We start from the raw sequence: 21053 nt of genomic DNA, 5'->3' as shown, positions 1-21053 counted from the left end.
GCTGCCAGGGTGGGGGAGGGCACGTGGGGAGCGGGCAGTCGATGGGTCTGGAGTCTCCCTCTGAGCTAATGAGAGTTCTGCAGATGGATGGTGCTGATGGTTAGAAAACAGCGTGGATGCACTTAATGCCACTGAACTGTACGCTTAAAACGGTAAATTGTATGTGATATGCATTTTATGATAATAAAACAGTTCTGCAATATTTCAAAATTACAGAATAATAAAGAAAAAAATTTTTAAGTTCAGGCATGTTAAAAAACAAAAGTTGACACTATACCAGCAAACAACACTGACGCCTGAGTGGGGCGTGGCACACCCTGGCTTCTCCCTGTCTGGATCCCCAAGCCTCTGGCTCTCAGAAGCAGTTGTCATCCACCTGGTGGCAGGACCACAAGTAAGGGCCAGACCAGGGGAAGCTGAGCTCACCGGAAAAACCCCGGATGATAATGGGAACCGAGGCTGGGGCTCCCCAGGCTGCCTCCAGCGCCCCTTATTTCTCCTGGGACTTGATTCAATTTCCTGGGTGAGAAAAAGACCCAGTCCTTGCTCCCGTCTCAGGAATCACCAAGGTAAGATGACCAGCAGCCACGCAAAAGTGAGGGTGTTCCCAGGAAGCACGGGGTCTACTCACCTCTTCAGCTGCCACTATTTGCTGCATTTTAATCCAGGGAGTGTGAGGAGAGTAGGGGCAAATGAATAGTGCTATTCTCTGCAGGCTGCAGCGAGCTGAAGGAAAGGCCGAGAACTTAGCTGATAGAAAAATTGTATTGGTTTGTGGTGCAAGAAACAGGGGAATAAGCATCCCCCATATAGCATGCCATTCCTTCATTGCACAGGGAAGGGAAATGTGTGAGATGGTCCTTGTGCCAAGGAATGAATAAAAACCAGACACACACCTATATAAGTCAGGGTTCTCCAGAGAGAAAGAACCAACAGGATGTATACATATACGCAGGAGGGGATTTATTAGAATTGGCTCACACAATTATGGAGGCTGAGAAGCCCCATGGTGGGCTGTCTCCAGATTAGAGACCCTGGGATGCTGGTTGTACGGCTCAGTCCAAGTTCAAAAGCCCGGGATCCAGGGAAGACAATGGTGTAGCTCTCAGTCCAAGGCCAAAGGCCTGAGATCCTGGGGGTTGTTGGGTAAGTGCAGGAGTCCAAAGTCAGAGACCCTGAGTTCTGACACCCAAGGGCAGCAGAAGACAGGTGTCCTGATCCAGGAGAGAGAGAGGAAATAGCCTTTCCTCTGCCTTTTTATTCTCTCTAGGTCCCCAGCAGACTGGGGGTGAATTTTTCCCACTCAGTCCACCAACTCACAGACAAATGTCCTCTGGAAACACCCTCCCAGACACACCTCACCAATTCCCCAGCTATTCCTCAATCCAGTCAAGTTGACCCCTCAAAACAGCCACCACAACATCCAACTAACTAGCACGGGTCCCCCTGAGGAGGGGACTCTCGTCCACTCTCCACCAGTCTGGAGTGCAGAGTCTCTTCTCATCCACCCTCACCACAGCCTCCAGGAGGCCGGGCAGAACAGCAAGGGGCAGGCACTGCATTCCACCCACCAAGATGCTGAGACCGCTCTGCTGTTTCCTGCACAACCCTCAGTAAGTCACTTAATTCCCTGTGCCTCAGTCTTCTCATCAGCAAAATGGAAATAACCCAGTGCTTTCTCACAGGGCTGTTGTTATGATTAGAAGAGATGACCCATGTTAAGGGCTTCCAACCCTTTAAAGGATCCAACAAACACTGGTTATTCTTATTAATTCTCAGGCAGGAGAATTAATTTCATATTTCAAACACAGGAAAACTGAAGCATTGAAAGGTTAGGGGGTCTGCCCAGATCACACAGCTGGCACGTGGTCAAGCTGGGGTTTGATCTCTGGTTTGCCTGAAGGTATGTGGAGGGAGTCAGGGGGTGGCGGGATGTGGATGCTTCCTTGTATTGTGCTGCTTGAGTTGAGCACAATCAACTGCAGAGACTTGGGAGACTAGAGACTTTGAAACTGCCTTCTGCAGGCCTTAGGTTATGCCCCAATAGAACAGAATGAATGCTTAAATTCCTTCAGGATTTGGATGTTGAAACCTCATCACCATGTGATGATATTTAGAAGTGGGGTTTCGGGGTGTAACTAGGCCATGTGGACAGAACCCCCATGAATGAGATTCATATCCCTACAAAAAAGGTCCCTGAGAGGTCATGTACCCTACTGGGGGGTGAGGAGACTGTGAGAAGACAGAGTCCATGAAGCAGAAGTGGGCCTTCACCAGACACAGAAACTGACAGTCTTGATGTTGGTCTTCCCAGCTTCCAAAACTGTAAGAAGTAAATTTCTGTGGCTGATAAGCCACCTGGCCTATGGCATTTTGTTATAGCACCCTGAACAGATTAAGACACTCACTTTTGGGAAAGATGGAGGTTATAATGGTGGTTAGGAGAAAGAGAAAGGTCACTGCTATCCTTACTGTAACCAGATGTCCACTTATTTTCTGGATTGTAGTGAAAACAGTAATATAAGCTCTCCCTTGCGAAAGGCAATGTAAGAGGCATACATTTTCTTTCAAGAAAAGAATTGGAGGGGCTGGGGAGATAGCTCAGTCGGTAGAGTGCTTGCCTTGTAAGCACAAGGTCCTGGGTTCGATCCCCAGCACCCAAAAAAAAAAAAAAAAAAAAAGAGAATTGGCTTTGATCAAAGAGCATTAAGTCCCAGCACTTGACACTAAGACTTGAATTCTCCCTGCTACTGCGAGAAGATGAAAAATACAGAATGTCTATGGTGATGTTTATAATCAAGGCACAGATCAATGAACCTCTGTGCCAATCCATCAGGGTGAGACAGACACCCAGGTGAGACCAGACTAGACCCTGCTCTTTCAAAAGTGGGGGAGTTTTTCATGTTGTTCTTCTACCATTCGGAGAAACGAGGCTTCTCTACTAATAGATTGCTCTTTGGCATCTAAAATATAAACCTTTATGTTTGTTCCGAATCATGAGGCACCCCCGGCCCGCACGACAAGGTGCATTCTGGCCACAGGTCCACCTGCTGAGCCACTGAGAACCCCTCAGATATAAGGAAACATGGAAGGAGCTCACTGGTCTTTTCAGCCTCCTCCAGAGCCAGGCTCTTCATCCCACCCACACTATAAACCCAGTGTGACTTCCCCTATTTACCATACCAGTGTGGTTGTGGTCTCTCTCTGCAGAGGCCTAGAAACAAGCTGGAATAGAAGCAAAGGCTTCTGAGAGGATATCAGATGCAGTGGAGAGCTCGCTCGCATTTCAGCAGTGTGCTGGGATTCCACGTAAGGCATCATTTAAAAGAGGAATCCATAGCTAAAACCAAAGTGGGGGTAGCTATTGTAGTACACTCACAAGGACATGCTCAGTTCTCCTGAAATAACCTTAAAAAAATAAAAAAGCAACCATAACAAAACACCCCCAGGAGGTGTCAAGTGAGGATTCTTACTTAGAGTTAAGAGTGAGCAAAGTTAGCAAGAGGTGGAATTTGAAGTTGGCTACTTCATTCCTCCCGCTCCTGGCAGGTCCTTCCCCCAGGAAACTTTAGCCTACACCCGGCACAGGTTCAAAAGGACACAACTGGAAGACCTTAGAACATACCAAACATGTTGACATATAGGATGGACGAATATAAGCTGAGGGGCCGTTTTCCCAATGGCAGGCTCCAAAGAATGTGTAACTTCTAGGGATGCAAGTGAATCATCGAACTGTCTCTTTACAACAATAATTTATTCATTCAACTGGACACACATATAAGAATCCCTAACTATAAATGCAATATATGAATTTAAAGGTTTTCTGGTCATATTTCATAGAATAAGTGTATTCCCGATCTTCACCGGCACCTTCTTTTTAACTCCAGGCACTTTTTTGCATCACAGTTCAAGAGCAAGATATTCTCACTTCCTTCCACATTGTTCAGGAAACAGTACTTGAAAGCCTGGCACTTCAGTGCTGCAGAGTCCCTTGAAGTGAAGGCTGGCAAGCCTCTGAAGCAAGGCTCTCTGATCTTCTGACCTCCTTTCTCTCACTCCTTTTTCCCTTAAAGCAAGTCAGGGAAAGCAGACGTCCTCTTCCTGGAGGTGAGTGGTATACACTAGGGCCCCTCTCCTCTAAAGCAAGATGTATAACCTAAGAAGTCTCTGTCTTCTCCTTTTAAAACCCACTCCAGAAGGATCTTGGCCCACATTAGAGAGAAAGGCTGGCTACAGAGAGACTTCTAGAAGAATCTAAACAGACTGGCCTTGCTGGGTCCCCGCCTTCCCCACCCCAGTCCATTACCACTGGTTCCTATGTCCAATCACATTTCTGCATGACTGTTCTTTCTTCATCAAATCTAAGCATAAAAACAATTTTTTTCTGGGTGTAGTGGTGCATGCCTGTAATCCCAGCAGCTTGGGAGGCTGAGGCAGGAAGATCTCAAGTTCAAAAGCTAGCCTCAGCAATTTCAAGAGGGGCTAAGCAACTCAGCAAGAACCTGTCTCTAAATAAAATATAAAAAAGGGCTGGAGATGCAGCTCAGTGATTAAGCACCCCTGGGTTCTATCCCCAGTGTAAAAAAAAAAAAAAAAAAAAAAAAAAAAAAGAAAGAAAGAACACACACACACAGTGTTGTGTTTTCCCTGGGTTTAGATTCAAAGGCAAGAAAAGATGGCAAGAGATGGAAGAGATGGAATTTGGTTTTGGGTCTTTGTTTCTGAAGGCTCCTCTGTCACACAAAACTTAGATTAAACAAATTTGTTAATGGTTCCTCTTGCCAACCTGTTTTTTGTTCTAGGATGTTGACTGTGACCCTCATAATGGGTGAAGAGGTCCCACCTTCCACCCCTGCAGTTGTTTGAAAAATGTCTGATTTGAAGCTGTATTTAATGCTTGCTGCTGAAAAATATATTCCAAATCACAACTATTCATTTGCTATTACTATATTGGCTGCAGTTTGTTTTTAAATCATTCACAGGGGGGTCTGATGGAAGATGTTAGGTTTAACCCACGCCCCTGGGGTGGTGGTTAGTTAGTATTTGAAAGAGGAGCCATGGAGTCGTACAATGCAGAGAGCATAGCTTTGGATCTGCTGGGGCTACTTCTGCTCTACACCATAGGGTTTGTTTCTTGGCACTGAGAAGGCTGTTTCACTGGAGAAACGAGTGCCAATAGAGATCTGTGAATTAGTGAGAAGCGCTGTCCAGGTGCCCTCCCTGTATACGAGCAGGGACAGCTACAGCATGACCAGGGAGGCTGCTCCTCTGAATGAGCCTGACTGAGCCCTCTAGGGAAGATTCAGTGGCCTGAATCCAACCAGAACTCCGCTGAAGCCGACAACTGTTGACTCACCCTTGGGAGCTTTCGAGCAGGATGCACGTGAGAATCCCTGAAAGAGCAGGTAGCTTGTCTGGCTGCTGGACTGGTCATTACACTGGTGTTGTGCCTGCTCACTAGCATGGACATGGACAGCAGGAGCCCAGCCCGGGGCTCTCACTGTGCTGTGCCACCGGGTGCCAAGATTGGGGGTCCTCTAGTTCCCATGTACCTCCCAAACTGAGCTCAAGATGGTATTTCAGTGAACTTTAGACACTACCAGCAGGAAGCCACACTGCCACTTGGGTGTACCACAAACGCAGAAAAAAGTACTGCCAATTATAATCATGGGATACCACTGATTGCACATTAGTCCTCATTTCAGAGCTGTTAAAATGTTAGAAAAAACAGTGTATGTTCAGATGATGCAGTGGTTGTATGAGCGAGCAGCTTAGGTGGGCACAGTGTGACTCTCCACAGTTGCTACTCTGCTTTTTAAAGGGGTCGTCAAAGTCTCCTTCATGGCAAAACTAACACCTGCAACTGGAAGATCACATTCCTGGAATAAGTGTCCATCTGGTATACACAATTTGCCTCTCTCTTACTCTCCGCCTCTCTCTCTCTTTCTCTCCGCCTCTCTCTCTCTTTCTCTCCGCCTCTCTCTCTGGCTCTCTCTCTCTCTCTCTCTCTCTCTCTCTCTCTCTCTCTCTCTCTCTCTCTCTCTCTCTCTCTCTCTCTCCACCTCTCTCTCTCAATGGACTGTGTTGTCAGGGGCCTTCTGAAAGAATTTCAAAAGGGTCCCAAGAACTGTTGGCTGGGAAAGGAGCAGGTTGTCATGACATCTTCCCCAAACAGCCCACTATTCAAAATAAAAAGACAGTGACCCTGAACATGCGCACTCTGGACAGACTTCACTCTTCCTCTTTTCTCAAAAATATTATGTTGGAAAACAAAATATTCGATTCATAAAGGCAAAGGCCGCTGTTCACAGGGATTTCTCCATGCTTGCTTTTAGAATAGTAGGAAGGTAAGATCAGAAAGCTCCTGAGAGGCCATCTAGGCCAAACTGCTGCTAGACGCCTGGTTTTGTTGCGGGGCCTTTCAGACCAGAGGTCACACATTTGATCCAAAGAAGCGACGCAACCGAGGTCTCCGTTTCTGTGGGAAGGTGGGGGGACACGTCTGGAGATGGGAGCCAGCAGCTCTTCTCTGCAGGCTCAGAGGCCACTCTTAGGCTGGGAGGGCACTAGAGAGTGCTGCGGGTTGTCTGGACAGTAGCACCCAGACTCTGGGGTGTGGCAGGAGGAGGCCACCTTCTTCAGCCTCTGCTGGAGGCTCAGCATGGTGGCTCCAGGAGAAGAGTGGGTGGGAGGAGAAGGGCTGTCCTCACTCAGGCAGGCTCTGATGGCCATCACTGGCTAGCCCTCTCCCGCTTCCTGTCTAGTTCTCCTTCATGTTGACAGAAAACAGTACAGAGCCCAGAAGGTGGAAGAGGCAGACTCCGTTCGGTCCCACGCAACAGGATGCTTACGTGTGCTCAGCACAGCTCAGGGCTGCACTGTATCCTGGGGAGGACAGAGTGTAAGAGCAGAGCCCCATGCTGCATGCAGATCCCTGATTTACCTTAAAAATACATATGATCAAAATTTAAAACTTGTGTATCAAATGACCCCATCAAGAGAGTGAAAGGACACCCAGGAATTTGGGAGGCTGAGGCAGGAGGATTACAAATTCGAAGCCGGCCTCAGCAACTTAACGAGGCCCTCAGCAACTCAGCCAGACCCTGTCTAAAAATAAAATTTTAAAAAGGACTGTGGAGTAGCTCGTTGGTAAAGTGCCTCTGGGTTCAATCCCCAATACCAAAAGAGAAGAGTGAAGTCAATCCACAGAATGAAAAATTTGCAAATTGTATGTCTGATAAAAGATCAGTGTCAGGATATATAAATTATTCCTATAAGTCAGTCAAAAAGAAAAAGAAAAAGACCCAAACAACCCAATTTAAAAATGAGCAGAAAAGCCAGGTGCAGTGGCCAGTGTCACCTACTTGGGAAGCTGAAGCAGATGGATCTCTTGGGTCCACTGGATGGAGACCAAGCTGGGCAACCCCATCTCAAAAGCAAAAAACAACAACAAAAGGAACAAAAAACCTTGAACCGACATTTCCCCAAAGATACGCCAAGGGCCAATAAGCACATGAAAAGATGCCCGCCTTACTAGACATCAGGGAGACGCAATTCAAAACCAAACCAAGAGAGCGCTTCATACCCATTAGGATGGCTGTTATAAAACAAGAAACATGAAAGATATGCTTGGCAAGGATGTAGAGAAATTAAAAGGTCGATGTTCTGCTGGTGGGAATGTAAAATGACGGGACCATGGCGGGAAACACAAAGGCAGCTATCGGAAAGTTGAGCTTAGAATTACCAACTAATCTAGCATCGTCACCTCTAGATACATATCCAGAAGAGGTGAGGGGGTTCACACTGACACCCGTCCACTGAACCATAGCAGCGCTATTCACGAGAGCCCAAAGGTGGACCCAGTGTCCACCAGCAGACGATGGATAAACAAGTGGTGTAGACATCCATGGCGTATCAATCAGTTTTTTAAAAAGGAATGAAATTCTGACAAATGCTACAATTCAGGTGAACATTGAAAACGCAGCGACTGCCCAACAGAGTGTATTTAACGCTTCTGGATGCACACTTTCACATGGTTAAAATGGACAATTTTACCACCATAAGAAAAAGTATCTTTTTTAAAAAGCAGGTGAATTTTTTAGTCTGTTCCATAATTTAGCTATGGTCACTTTAATACAAGAATTTATTCTCTCCAAATCTTCCAGGGGAAAAAAAAATTTATATATATCTCATATACATTCTGCTGCTGGAAAAACTTTCCCACACTGGGAGACACAGACTAGTTTAATCTTCCCTTCTTATTATTTTATCGATGAAGATTCTAGATAGGAAATGACTTGTCTGAATCACTCAGCAAGCGACTGGCAAAGTCAAGATTAAAGAGGTCTGTAACTAACAACAGGACCAAGCACGGATGTACAATAGAGCCTGAGAGACTAGCCCAAGCCAACACCAGACTCCACCAAAGACAGAAGAGAAATAGCTCACAGGTCAGACCGCGAGCTGGGGGCAGCCAGGATTCACACCTGACCTGCGAGCTGGGGGCAGCCAGGATTCACACCTGACCTCCAGCCTGGCTGTGGCTAGTCCAACGCCCACCTCAGCAAACGTACAAACAACTCTTCACTAAAACCACAATTATTATCTCTTCACACAGTGCTATCCAAACTGCAGGTCAGGATCTGTCAGTAGATCACAAAATTAGTTTACTGAGCCACGACTGGCATTTAAAAATAGAATAGTATGGAAAATAATAGAACAGAAAATATCAGTGTGTTGCATAAAGAAACGTTTTACTTTGTGACATCTGCATGTATGTTACACATAACGTGTGTTATGACCAAAGGTCTTTCTTACTAAAAGCCACAGTCAAAAATGCTTGAAAAGGTGTGATTGTGTTACAAGTTATCTGAACTGATTATAGAGGGCCAAGGATTTTTATTTTTATTTATTTATTTTTTGTCACCTAGAATCACACTTGCCGTGGTATGCCTGAGGGGCTGCCAGGATCCCAGCAAATAAATGACTGCTCTTAATTTTCCTCGGTCTGTTCTAACAAGCATCCTGTATGGCCTGAGCTTGGAGAATGTTCTGCAGAAGTGGGGCAGGAGGGAAGCCCATGTGGCTTGAGACCTAGGGTAGCCAAGGTCAGGCCTGCCCTCTGCCATCTCCTAGGCTGAGTAACTCCACCTGACTTTCATCTTTGTCATCAGTGAGATAGGACATTAACACCCACCTGGCCAGGTCTGTGGGAAGCTAAAATGAGATACCAGATGTGAAGATATCGCCTACAAAATGCTTCGGAAGTGCCAGTCGTATTCACTCCTACTACTGCTCGTGCTGCTGCTGCTACCAACAGAACACATTCAGGGAAGGGGCCATCAAGTGCAGCAGCTCCTTGGATGGACGTATGTGAACTGAGGTCCATGAAAATCCATGAATGGGCCTCAGAAGTCCATCAAATTATAGGTAAAATTATGTGTGTGCACACATGTGAATGTATGTATCACTAGGGACAAGGCCGTGGCCTCCATCAAGTTTTTAGTGGTACCTGAGAGCTCAGGACCCCCAACCCCACAGAGTACCTGGTAAACGGGATTTAGCCACCCCAGGTAGCTAGGCACCCAGAAGAACTCCCCAACCAAGGCAGGAGTCACTGGCTCCAGCAGTCCTGTGTACCAGTTGGTAATGAGGGCAGGGTTCCCTACCAGAAACCTGTTTCTGCCCTGCCCCGCCCTGGAAACTGCCCTTACCAGCTGGGTAGGGCTCTGTCTTCCAGGGAGAGGCCTGCTCTGCAGGCTGCGCCAGCATTGCCCTCTACTACAGGAATGTCCACACCTGGAAGTCCTGGCTTAGCTTTCACCTGTAGTCCCCAGCTCTCTCTGTGCACTGCCAGCGTATCATCACATCACTGTGAGCCACCCAGGGGGAGCCCAGGCTGAGGCCATGGCCACCTACAACCTCTCCCTGCAGCTCTCTGGGAGTCTTTCCACTCAGCTAGGCTTCAGACCCATCCCCAAGTGTCAAATACCTCCAACTGTCCTTGTCTCAGGCACCCATCCAGGCCCAGCCCCAGCTGGCCTCTCCCTGAAGCCCGCCAGGTGCAATGGGGCAGGTGGGGCCAGGCTTAGGTGGCACAGAGATCTGGATTCCAGGCTCAGCCTCTCCGCTCCCAGCTGGTGCCCTGGAACATGCTGCTGCACTTTCTCAGCCTTGGTCTCCATCTCCACCACACAAGCACCACGAGGACTAGCCGAAACCACGAGCACACAGTTCTCGGCCTAGAGTGTGGCCTTCAGCCAGCCACATGGTGTTGGGGATTTTATCACTAGCTTGACCTCTTACATTCTGAGTCATTTAGATTGGTCATTTTTGTAGCCACAATTTAGATTACTTGAAGGCAGGATCTGGGTCTCTTTTTATATAAAAGACTCAATAAAAAGTCAGACTGTTCTATTTGAGGCTCTCCATTCATTGGTCCACCCATTCACCCACTCATCCAGGGGGTGACCTGGCCATGTAGCAGGTGCTTTGCTAACAGCTGGGGACAAGGAGCCCAACCACAGCTCTGGCTCTAGGAAGCTCCCTGCAGAACAACGGAGACACTTGGCAGTGGACAAGCAGTCTGATGCTCTGTGGGCATGGACACCAAGTTGGGTGCAAGCATCTGACAGGGACACCTTTGTGTTGGGAGAAGCAGGGGGGCAGCTCCACCAGGAAGGAGCTTCATTTTCCCCAGGCTTGCTGGAGTGCCCTCTGCTCCCCCTTCCAGAAGGAGCCCTCCATCCCCGCCCTGCCCTGTCCTGCAAGCCCCAGCCCACAGGGCTGCCAGCCACACCCTGGGCCCTCTCTCTGCTCTGCTAGGGGTGCAAGGATCGGGTCCCACATGAGGCACTTCCCAAAGCAGGCCATTCATCAGGAAGGGAGGTGAGGGCAGGTCGCCTTCGGAACAGGTTTCAGAAAGACACCGGGTTTGAATCTTGATCTGCCACAGCAGGTCCTGCTCCTGGCACAGAGGCCTAAGTGTTCTCCTGGGGATGGGGGCGGGGTGGGGGCGGGGCAGGGGACTCTGAAATCCAGCATGCATAGTCCATGGGCGACTCCTTCCTTTGTCCCTGAAGACCCCGCCCCCAACTCCTCCTAAGAATTCAAGTATCCTCACACCCAGAGCTGAGTTGTCTTCAGCTTGAAAACTGTACTTGCTGGGACACCACCTCCCCACTATTTCTGCCACTTGAGATTGGCCCTTGCCACATGCACCCTGTCAACTGCACCCAAACATTTTCCCTGGAGCCCCAGTCCCCCCAGGTGCAGGAACCTCAAAAGCAGCAGATGCCGTGGTAGGTGCTAGGGAGACTTGTAGTCAAACATCCAGGTGCCGCCAGGAGGCTGGGGGCTGGCAGGGAGATGGAGGGAAGCTGTAAAGATCAGAGAGGGGAGAGGAGCTGGACAAAGGGTGGGATGGAGAACAGTGAAAGGGAGGCATGGTGAGATGGAAGTGTGGAAAGTGGAGACTCCTGATCCTTATGTGTTTTTAAAATAAACCAGCACCCTGCCTTAACAGTGGCGACGTGACGTTACACATTTGCCAAAGCCTGGAAAAGGCCCAACACGGAGTGAACCCTAAGGTGAACAAGGGATACTAGTTAATAATGTATCAGGATTGATTCATCAGTTTTAACAAACATACCACACTAGCTCAAAATGTTAAGGGAGTTGGGGAAGGAGAGGAGAAGCATGAACTTCTATATCCACTGTACAGTTTTTCTGTAAACTTATAACTACTCTATATAAATTAGGGAAAGGGGAAGGAAGGAAGGAAGGAAGGAGGGAGGGAGGGAGGGAGGGAGGGAGGGAGGGAGGGAGGAAGGAAGGAAGGAAGGAAGGAAGGAAGGAAGGAAGGAACCCAGGGCCTTCCTTTAAAAATCAAGGAATCTCACGGAGAAACATGGACTCCCAGTTCTTTGCTACTCCATCATGCCAGGGTCCGCTGGGCCTCTCCACCCCCTCACCACTCCCACCAGACTTGGCCTGGAGCTCATGCTTGGGGCCCCAGAGATAAAAGCCAAGTGTCTGATCACAAGGAGAGAGACAGTGACCCAGTCAGGAGCTCAGAGCACCCTGTGTCCAGACCTCCATTTCCCACAGGCAGGGAAAGGATACCAATGCAGGTATCTCATTAGAAGGACTGAGGCAGCTTCCAGACACTTTGAGTTTGATTTGCACAGATCTGCAGTTTAAAAACATGGGACTGCCCGGCGCTGGCACACGCCTGTAATACCAGCGGCTCGGGAGGCTGAGGGAGGAGGATCATGAGTTCAAAGCCAGCCTCAGCAACTCAGCAAGCCCCTAAGCAATTTAGCAATACCCCATCCCTAAGTTAAATATAAAAATGACTGGGGATGTGGCTCTGTGGTTGTGTGCTCTTGTGTTCAATCCCCGGTATGTATAAACAAACAAACGAATGGAACTACACTTGAACAAGATAAATTTGGGAGACAGAGACAGGTGACTTTCAAAGCCCAGGCTGCACTAAAATTTCCCCCTGGGGAGAGGAACACAGAGAGGAGAGCCCAAGGGCTGAGAAAAAGTCGAGTTCATGGGCCTGATGGGTAACACGAAGTTAGGGTGGAGGTGGGAGCACAGGACTCACCTAGGACCTCAGTTTTAACTGTGGTGGGAGGAGGTGTGGACCAGGCTTAAGGCAGATGGAGCCTGTGCCCAGGTGCTGAGGGCAATGCTTGGGGACACACATGTGAGCAGGGATCCCGGAGTGGCTCCTGGGGCTAATTCAGTTCCTGCATCTCCTCCTCTGACAGGAATGTGTGCGATCACTTACTCATTCAGCACTCAGCACTGAATGCCTACTGTCTGCCCAAGGCTTTGGTAGGATACCACAGCTCCCGCCCCTAAGAGCCACAGGCTAATGCAGATCAGCACTAACAATTGCCACATGGCACAGCTAATAGCAAGTAAAAGCTAGAACCAGAAGATTCTGGGGAATGCAGAGGAAGAGCATCACACTCGGAGTCTAAAGATTTCTTGAGCAGGTGAAGCATAAACATGCAGCAGCCACAGGCAGGGAGCTGAGGGTACCATAGGAGCAAGGGCCTGGGGCTAGAGAGAGAGTACAACCATCCCCCGTTATCTGCAGACTGGGTAACCCATGGCCAATATTAGTCTGAAAATATTAATAATCATTTTGGATCTTTTGATAGAAGGAGACCACATTCACATAACCTTTATTTAGGATATTGTTATAATTGTTCTATTTTAGTGTTAGTTGTTATTGTCAATCTCATACTTTGCCTAATTTATAAATTAAACTTTATCATAGGTATGTATGTATCAGAAAAAAAATCAGTTTATTTAGGTTTGGTACTGTGCACAGTTTCAGGCGTCTGCTGGGGGTCTTGAAACGCATTCCCTGTGGATGAGTGGGCACTACTACATACAACTGGGAGAATTCTCCACAGTTCAGCAAGGAGGTAGTGTCGGGGACGCAGCAGCAGCTGACCAGGCTCAGCCTGCAGGCCAGAGGCCAGTGGAAGACAGTGCATGCCACAAGTAATTGCGGAGGGGACGGGTGCCCTGGGAGCCTGGGTTGACAGGATAAAGGTCTCCCAGAGGTAGAGGTGGAGGCAGTGGGAGAGATGCTGGTGACCCCGAGTCACATGGGGCATTTAGGGGAATTCTGAGAAGTGAGCGCAAGCCAACGTGACACCCGGCTCCGTTTACTGTGTGCCCTCAGACAGCGACCCAATCCCTGATCTCCTCATTACCTGAAAGAGGATAATAAAAGTATCACTATTTCCTGTGAAGATCAAAAACCATAGTATCTGCCAGATAACAAACATTTGATGAAAGGTGGCTTTTATCACTACTGCACCCTAAACCACCCCAGCCACCGGTAATGCTCTCTGCTGTTCCTTAGCCCTGAAAACAGAGCTCTGAGCCGCCTCCCTGCCTGGCGCTATGGCTACTCAGAGGGCGGGTCCTCCATGAAAGAGGCTGGCGGGGAGGTTGCCATGGTGACCTCCCAGCAGGGCTTTCTTTCTTTCTAAGCCTACCTTTATTTCTTTTTCATTTCTTTCCTTTTTTTTTTTTTTTTTAATGGCCAGTTATTTCAGCTATTCTAAATATTTACCACCAGGTGATTGTTACACATCTGAGAAGAGCCGAATGATTCCTTGGCACGTTGCAGAGAAAAACTGGCAGCAATCCGTGCTGGCTGGGTTGGTGTGGTCCAGCCCTGCAAACTATACTGCGTGGCTACTAAAAAATGTTCTAGATCTGGGAAACTGACAGGAAACTTGTCGTGATAAGTTATTAAATTAAAAAAAAACAAAAGCAGGTTGGGGAACAGCGTGAATCTTATAGTACCATCCCTGTAAAACTGTGCTACGCTTAACTGCTTGTATTTATGGACAGAAAAATGTTGGGAGGGCTGTTTCCCGAAGTGTCCACTGTGGTTCTCTCCCGACAGAGTGAGGCCAGCAATCTAAGGGTTTGCTCTGCTCCCTTCTTTCCCCTCTCCTCCAACATCAGAATTGGCCAGCCATGGACACGTGGTGGTGGTGATTGTTTTCCAAAGTGACAAAGGTGTTAAAAGGAAAGAAATGAATGAGTCCTTCACCCTTAGCCAGTCTTGGAAGACTCAACCTTGTTAGCCAACCGAGGGGCAGCAAAAGTTGGTGTGCCCTCACCCCCCCCCCCACTGAGGAGGTCAGGTGTGCTCCTCCTGCCTGCTGGTCCAGGGGCAACACTGGCTTTGAAGGTCCCCCATTCAGATCAGCTGGGTCCTGAGTCCTGAAGCCTAATGCCATGCATTCGGAAAAGCCACCATATTTCCTAGAACTGAAGGCCTCCGTGTTGCCCTCAGTCATCACCATGACAGTGTCCATAATGGTGTTGATGACGGAGGAGGAGGGCAGGAGAGGCACATGCTGGAGAGGCCTCAGTCCACAGACTCAAAGTGAGCACTTGCTGTGTTCCAGTCATGGTGTCATCCCTGGAGATCCAAGGTAGACATGGGTCCACCCCCCTGGGATCCATGGTCTAGTGGGTGCAGGGCTCCAGGAATGGAAATTCCAGCCCTCATTGTTCCTGAAGTTTCTCTCCTTTCTCATGGTCCACACTTCAGGTTCCTTTGAGAAAATTATGCCCCTCCAGTAGTCCTGGAAGACCCCACTCCTTAGCATATTCTCAGGCCCTCCACAGTCCACCCAGCCCCCGCCACACCTCCTACCAGTCTTGCCATCCCTCATCTCTGTCCTAGACAGAGCGGGAGCTTTCCGCCACCAGGCTTTTGGGCCTGCTATTTGTCAGGCTGAGACATCTCTTCTCCACGTTCTCCTCTGAATGAAATTCTACCCATTCCTCCAGGCTAAATGCAAATATCATTTCTTCCACAAGGCTTTCTAGAGTACCACATTTCACCACAGAACCATCACACTGTTTTTCCAGTCCAAAAATTAGTCTATAACCTTTGGTCACACAATTGTCATGTAGTACAATTCTGTTCTTCACGCAGCTAAAAAGGTAAACAGAGTAGCAATGTATTCACCAGTGGCCTATGGATGAGCGTTTGTCTTTTCACACACTTTGAGGGAGCCGAGTCTAGAATTCTCAGCACACGCGCATTGTCAGCACGTTTCCAAAAGTCGTCTTCCATGGTTTGTTTCGAGCACTGCAGCGTGAATGGCAGGCACATTTTATATGGGCGGCACTGAGGATGAAACCAGAGAGTGGTGCAGAGTCTTCAGACACAGAAGTTCCGGTTTTTAACACACTTTTATTGGTGCTTTATAGTTGTACCTGTTGGTGGGATTTGTTGTTATATCATCACATCATCATACGTGCGTACAACATAGCAATATAATTTGGTCAATGTCACTTCCCAGCACTTTCTCCCTTCTTCCCCACCTTCCACCTTTTGGTTCCTTTCCTTTATGGATCTCCCTTGGAATTTTAGGAGATCTGCCCCACCTTTGTTTTCTTTTTCCTCTGTAGCTTCTGCAAAATGAGAGAAAATATATGATCCTTAACCTTCTGAGTTTGCCTTATTTCGCTTAACATGATGGTCTCTAGTTCCATCCATTTTCCCGTAAATGCCATGATTTCATTTTTCTTTATGACTGAATAAAACTCCATTGTGTATACATACCACATTTTGTTTGTCCATTCATCTGTTGATGGATACCCAGGCTGGTTCCTATTGTGAATTGTACTGCTATAAACATGGGTGTGCAAGTATGATGACTTTAATTCTTCAGGGTAAATTCAGGGGAGATCAAATTTGTATGTCCACACTGTACAACACCATAATAAACTTTCTCAAGTGAATATTTCAACTTGTAATGCACAAATCAATAACAACTAATGTTTACCTTTTATTTTTCAGACCAGAAAAATATTCACTAAACTGTCAGGAAAAAATGATGTGCATTAATTTTGGACTATTCAATTTTAACATATACTCACAAGTGTTCTATACATTCTAATCTTGCACTAAAGACAGGTTAGTCATAAATTATTTTTAAGTATTACCGCACAAATTTTAGAAAACAGCTTCACATAATGGTCACACCCCATTGGACATAAAATCTGCAACTATCGTGGGATAAGATATAGTAAAATTAGCTTGCACTCTCTTCTATGGGTTCTATGGGAAGGATGTATGTCATTTCATTTGCAGTCTTCACAGTTCAATGTCAGGGTCCTGGTTTCCCACAAAGCAGACACATCTGTGGTGCCCCGGCCAGGGCCGGGCAGTTACTGTTCAGTGAATGACGGCCAAGCCACTGCATGAATGCTGCTGCCTACTGCAGTCAGAAGCCCAGAGCAGGGTCTGACCACATTGTCGAGAATCTTCCACCCAGTGCTTCCCGTGCTGCCTTCATGAATATTACGCCTCAGTGCCAGAACTGAATTTTGCTTCCTCTGATGTTTTTACTTCAGAATGTTTAAACATCTGAAATCTCAGTTGGGCATGGTAGCAACACACATATAATTTCAGCAACTAGGGAGGCTGAAGCAGGAAGATCTAAAGTTTGAGGCCGGTCTCAGTCACTTGGTGAAACCCTCAGCAACTTAGGGAGAGACTGTGTCAAAATAAGAAATAAAAGGACAGGGATATGGCTCAGTGGTAAAGCACTTCTAGGTTCAATCCCCAGCATCACACCCTTCTCCAAAAAAAAAAAAAAAAAATCTGAAATTTCAAACAATTCAAGTATTAAAAAAAAAAAAGTATGAGTTCTTTATATATTTTGGATACTATACTTCTGCCAGAAGAATAGCTAGCAAAGATTTTTCTCCCACTGTGTAAGTCCTCTTTTCACATTCCTAATTGTTTACTTTGCTGTGCAAAAGCTTTTTAATGTGATGCTATCCACTTGTTACCTCTTGGCGTTACTTCCTGAGCTCTAGGAGTCTTGCTGGGAAAGTCATTGCCTGTGCCTAAAAGCTGGAGTGTTGACCCTCTGTATTCTTCTAGGAGTTGCATGGTTTCTGATCTAATTCGTAGGCCTTTGATCCATTTTGAGTTGGTTTTTGTGAAGGGGGAGAGACAAGGGTCTAATCTCATTCTTCTAAATAGGATAATCAGTGTTCCCAGTACCATTTATCACATATTCTCTCTCACATGTGGAAGTTAGAGAGGAAAAAGGAAAAGAAATGGGGAGGGGCCTCATGAGAAGCAAAGGTAGATCTGCAGAGTACAGGAAAGGAGCTGGGGGAGGAGATGGGAAAGGAAAGGGGGATACTGGGGAACGATATTGCTCAGATTCTATGGTTACATTGTGTGCATGTACAGACAGGTGACAACAAAGTCCACCATGATGTATGACTAAAATGCACCGATAAAAAAAAAAATGTAGAAAACAATGACAATTGTGAAAATTCAAAACTGGCAGTTTTATGATGGGAAGGAATCATCGATTGTCAAGGTGCAGTAAGAGTACTGTGATTACGTGCTTTACAGGACCCTCTGCGTTTAGAGATGCTCACTGAAGTACTTACAGAGGAGTCGACAGGATGCCTTAGCCACCTCCAGCAGGATCTCATTGTGACCCAGGGGCCTGAGTAGGGTGAGATGGGACTAGACGGGCCATGAGTGGGTCACTAGTGAAGCCAGACTTGGAAGTTCATCATCCTCATCTCTCAGGGCGTGTATATGCTTCGGAAAGGGGAGGCTTACTATGATGGCAAAACCAGACCTGGTTGTGAAACAAAATTACAAAAATGTTATGGGAAGAGTCCAATGCCTGGGGAAGGGGTCAGTTCTCCTCCCCTCTCTTAGCCTCTCTCCAGAAAGCCTGATTAATCATGGGCCCCTACTTTTTGCATTGTCAATAACTGCCCTAAGAATCTGACTACTCCCTCCTGAAATGTAATAGATATCTGTGAAGAGAGCTGCTGCTTCTTATCTGCACAAGGTCTTCAGCCAAATAGATTAGGAATTTTTTTAAAAAAGAGGAAAATGCCCCATTGATAGGATGGGTCTAAGATGATGTCAAATAGCCTATAAATATTGTGAGAAACTGTGGATCAGGGCTCAGAATTTGGAGTTTCTGTTTTCCTCTGGGCCCGCCTGTGTGAAATAAAGTTCTCCTCCTCTCTAAGTGCTGCTTGCTGCTTCGCGACCAGTCTGTTTCCCGAAACTGTTATAACAATGTCAGGAAAAAATCTGAACTGGGCAAGGTCTTGAGGCCTGCTGGGAGGCCTTGTGGTGTGGCAGCGGACGGACGAAGGAAGACTGTAGCAAACGTTAATTATTAGTCACACACTTTCCTGACATGTGGAATATCAACAGGACAGTTTTGAAACTAACACAGGAAACTGTTGCATCAGAATCGCCATCTGAACAAGATAGAAGTGAAGAACTTAAAGACAAACCAGAAATGCTTTGGAAACAAAAATGATGTCTTCTTATAAATAAAAGACTGCAGTCTCCCGGAAAAAAACCAAAGGCCTTGTCAGTGGAAAATACTAGAAGATACCACACAAATATATTTTCTCACCATTCCCCAACAAGGGTAGGGTTAGGAAATGCTTTTTCAGAAAATTTTCTAGAAAAAAACTCATACATGTGACATGACACTGCCAACATTTTTCTGTTTTAAGAGGGGTCAAATAATACCTCCTCTTCGAGGTTTTATGACTAAAGTTTGCGTTTGTGAAGTGTGTAGATTTTGGTTTTGGAGACTTCCTTTGCATTTTGTTTTATCCACTAACAAACAGACCAGAATAATACAGTGTATTTTTCTAAGTTTGCATTCACTTAGTGTTCTAAAACATTTGTATTTCGAATGATTAAATATTTGGGTTTCTTGTTTTTCATTTTGAAAATACCTTTTTATGAAATGCAAATATTTATTAATGCATTATGTGGCAGACACAGGAACAGCCCTGGTTTTTTCACTGCAGTGGGTAATAGCTATACACACCCTTCCCATCGTCCAGGCTGGAAGGGTGGGTGCTGGGACTCTCAGCTCTGAATGTGCATCAGGACCACCCAGGGAACTTTTAAAATGCTGATGCCTGGCCCTTCCAGCTCAGATAACTCAGTATCTCAGAGCCTATGGTGAGCAGAGGTGGGGTCCAGGTGACTATGAAGCACAGTTAAGAATTAGGACCACTGAGACTGTGGGTCCAAAGCAAGAGAAGCGGAGTCCACCAGAGCAGGACTGTGCTGAGCCCTGTAGAATAGAACCAGTCCTGCCCAGTGCCAGCCTGGGTGGACTCTTTGGGGCTCCAGCTTCCTGCTCAGTTGGCCTTTCAGGGTAGATGCAGCAGGCAGGCCCCTCCCCTGAATCTGGGAAAGAGCCAAGGGAGGTGACTGTGGTTGGCGTCCCCTCAGGCCACTGGGGAAGGCACGTGCTCCCTCCACTCCTTCTCAAGTTGCTAATCTGATCAGAAACTTCGAGATAAAGCAGCAGCCTGCGGGAGCCAGCTCAGGACACAGTGGCAGGAAAGGAGGGAGACCTGAGGCCAGGATGATGGCTTCGCATGGGCAGAGGCAGCAAGCTGGGAGCCCCGAGGGGCCGTGCAGACCCTGAAGGCAGAACAGAGACCTCAGACAGGAGTCATGGGAGGCAACCTTCAGGTCCAGCACCATCCCTGCTCCTTGGGCTCTGAGCTCCCCAGATGCAGCCTGAGGTTCTGATCCTGGCTGGGGTAGGGGGTGGGGAAGGGTGGAGTCTGGGCCTGGAAATGCACTCTAGCCAACAGCCCCAAGCCCAACTGTGCAAGCTAATAACCCAGGTCCTTCCCCAAACCCAGACTCTGCTCGCTGGTCTATCTTCTATCTCAGGCTTTCTGAATCAGCGTCCCCGTAGTGGCCTGTTACCAAGACCTAGTGGTGATTCCACTCATGGACAGGGGTACACAGTATCCCGAGCCTCTGGGCTCACTCACGTCACCAGGCCTTGAATCTACGGGGAGACAAAGAGGGCAGACTCTGAAGGAGATCGGGATGGTAACAGATGAGCAAGGGGGACAACAGGTAGCCCAGCATGATGGCAGGTCCTGAAGGAGGTGTCTCACCCTCACCTCCGCAGCTCCTCAGCGAGCTCACACTCAGTGCAGGCTCTCCGCTGGGCAGGGTGCAGCCGTCCTGGCTGCCCTGGAAGAGTCCCTTCTTGCAGAGGGACAGGCACACATGATAAACTGGAGGAGCACCCAGAGTGGGAGAGACAGACTTCGAAGGGCGACTGCCTGCTGGCACAGCCAGCTGGACATTCCTCAGGTGACACTCTGTGTCCACAGGGGGTCATCTGACCGCAGACCCCTGTCCTTCCTACACTGCCCCCAGCTGCTTCCAGATGTCACATCCTCCCCTGCCTGGAAACACTGCCCCCTTCGACAGCCTCTTCAGCCTCTGCGCTTCTCCCTTCCTCTGACCCCTGCTGCACCTCAGGCAGGTGGTGCCCCTGCAGCAGGTCTGTCCCCTCCTGGGGGGCAGGGCTTCTGGTTCATTCACTGCTGGGTCCTTCCAGTCGAGTATAGAGCCCAGCACTCGGGTGTGCTAGGAGAAGACCTGCCCTGGGGTTCAGGGCCTTCAGAGAAGGCACCCAGAGCAAGGAAGCGGGGCA

General features: G+C 47.8%; 1 protein-coding gene and 1 long non-coding RNA gene across 5 annotated transcripts in view; both read right to left on the bottom strand.

Annotated features, from left to right (window-relative positions):
• Positions 1-21053, bottom strand: part of PAQR5 (progestin and adipoQ receptor family member 5) — a 78702-nt gene that overhangs the window by 40567 nt on the left and 17082 nt on the right. The window contains exon 1 of one of the 4 annotated variants that reach the window (XM_079128588.1): positions 15598-16549. The exons of the other annotated variants lie outside the window; for them this stretch is intronic. The gene's annotated coding sequence lies outside the window, so the exon portion shown is untranslated. Of the gene's footprint in view, positions 1-15597; positions 16550-21053 lie in introns of those variants that run through there. 4 annotated transcript variants of the gene reach the window in all.
• LOC306653440 lies at positions 5028-10047 on the bottom strand. The gene is made up of 3 exons (XR_013761720.1): positions 8527-10047; positions 6063-8491; positions 5028-5978 (listed from the first exon to the last, which is right to left on the bottom strand). It is a non-coding gene; the product is annotated as an uncharacterized lncRNA (long non-coding RNA).

This window comes from Sciurus vulgaris (genome assembly GCF_902686455.1).
Source record: "Sciurus vulgaris genome assembly, chromosome: 2".
NCBI lineage: Eukaryota > Metazoa > Chordata > Mammalia > Rodentia > Sciuridae > Sciurus > Sciurus vulgaris.
The sequence above is the reverse complement of the archived record's forward strand: the minus strand, read 5'-3'. Positions and strand labels throughout refer to the sequence as shown.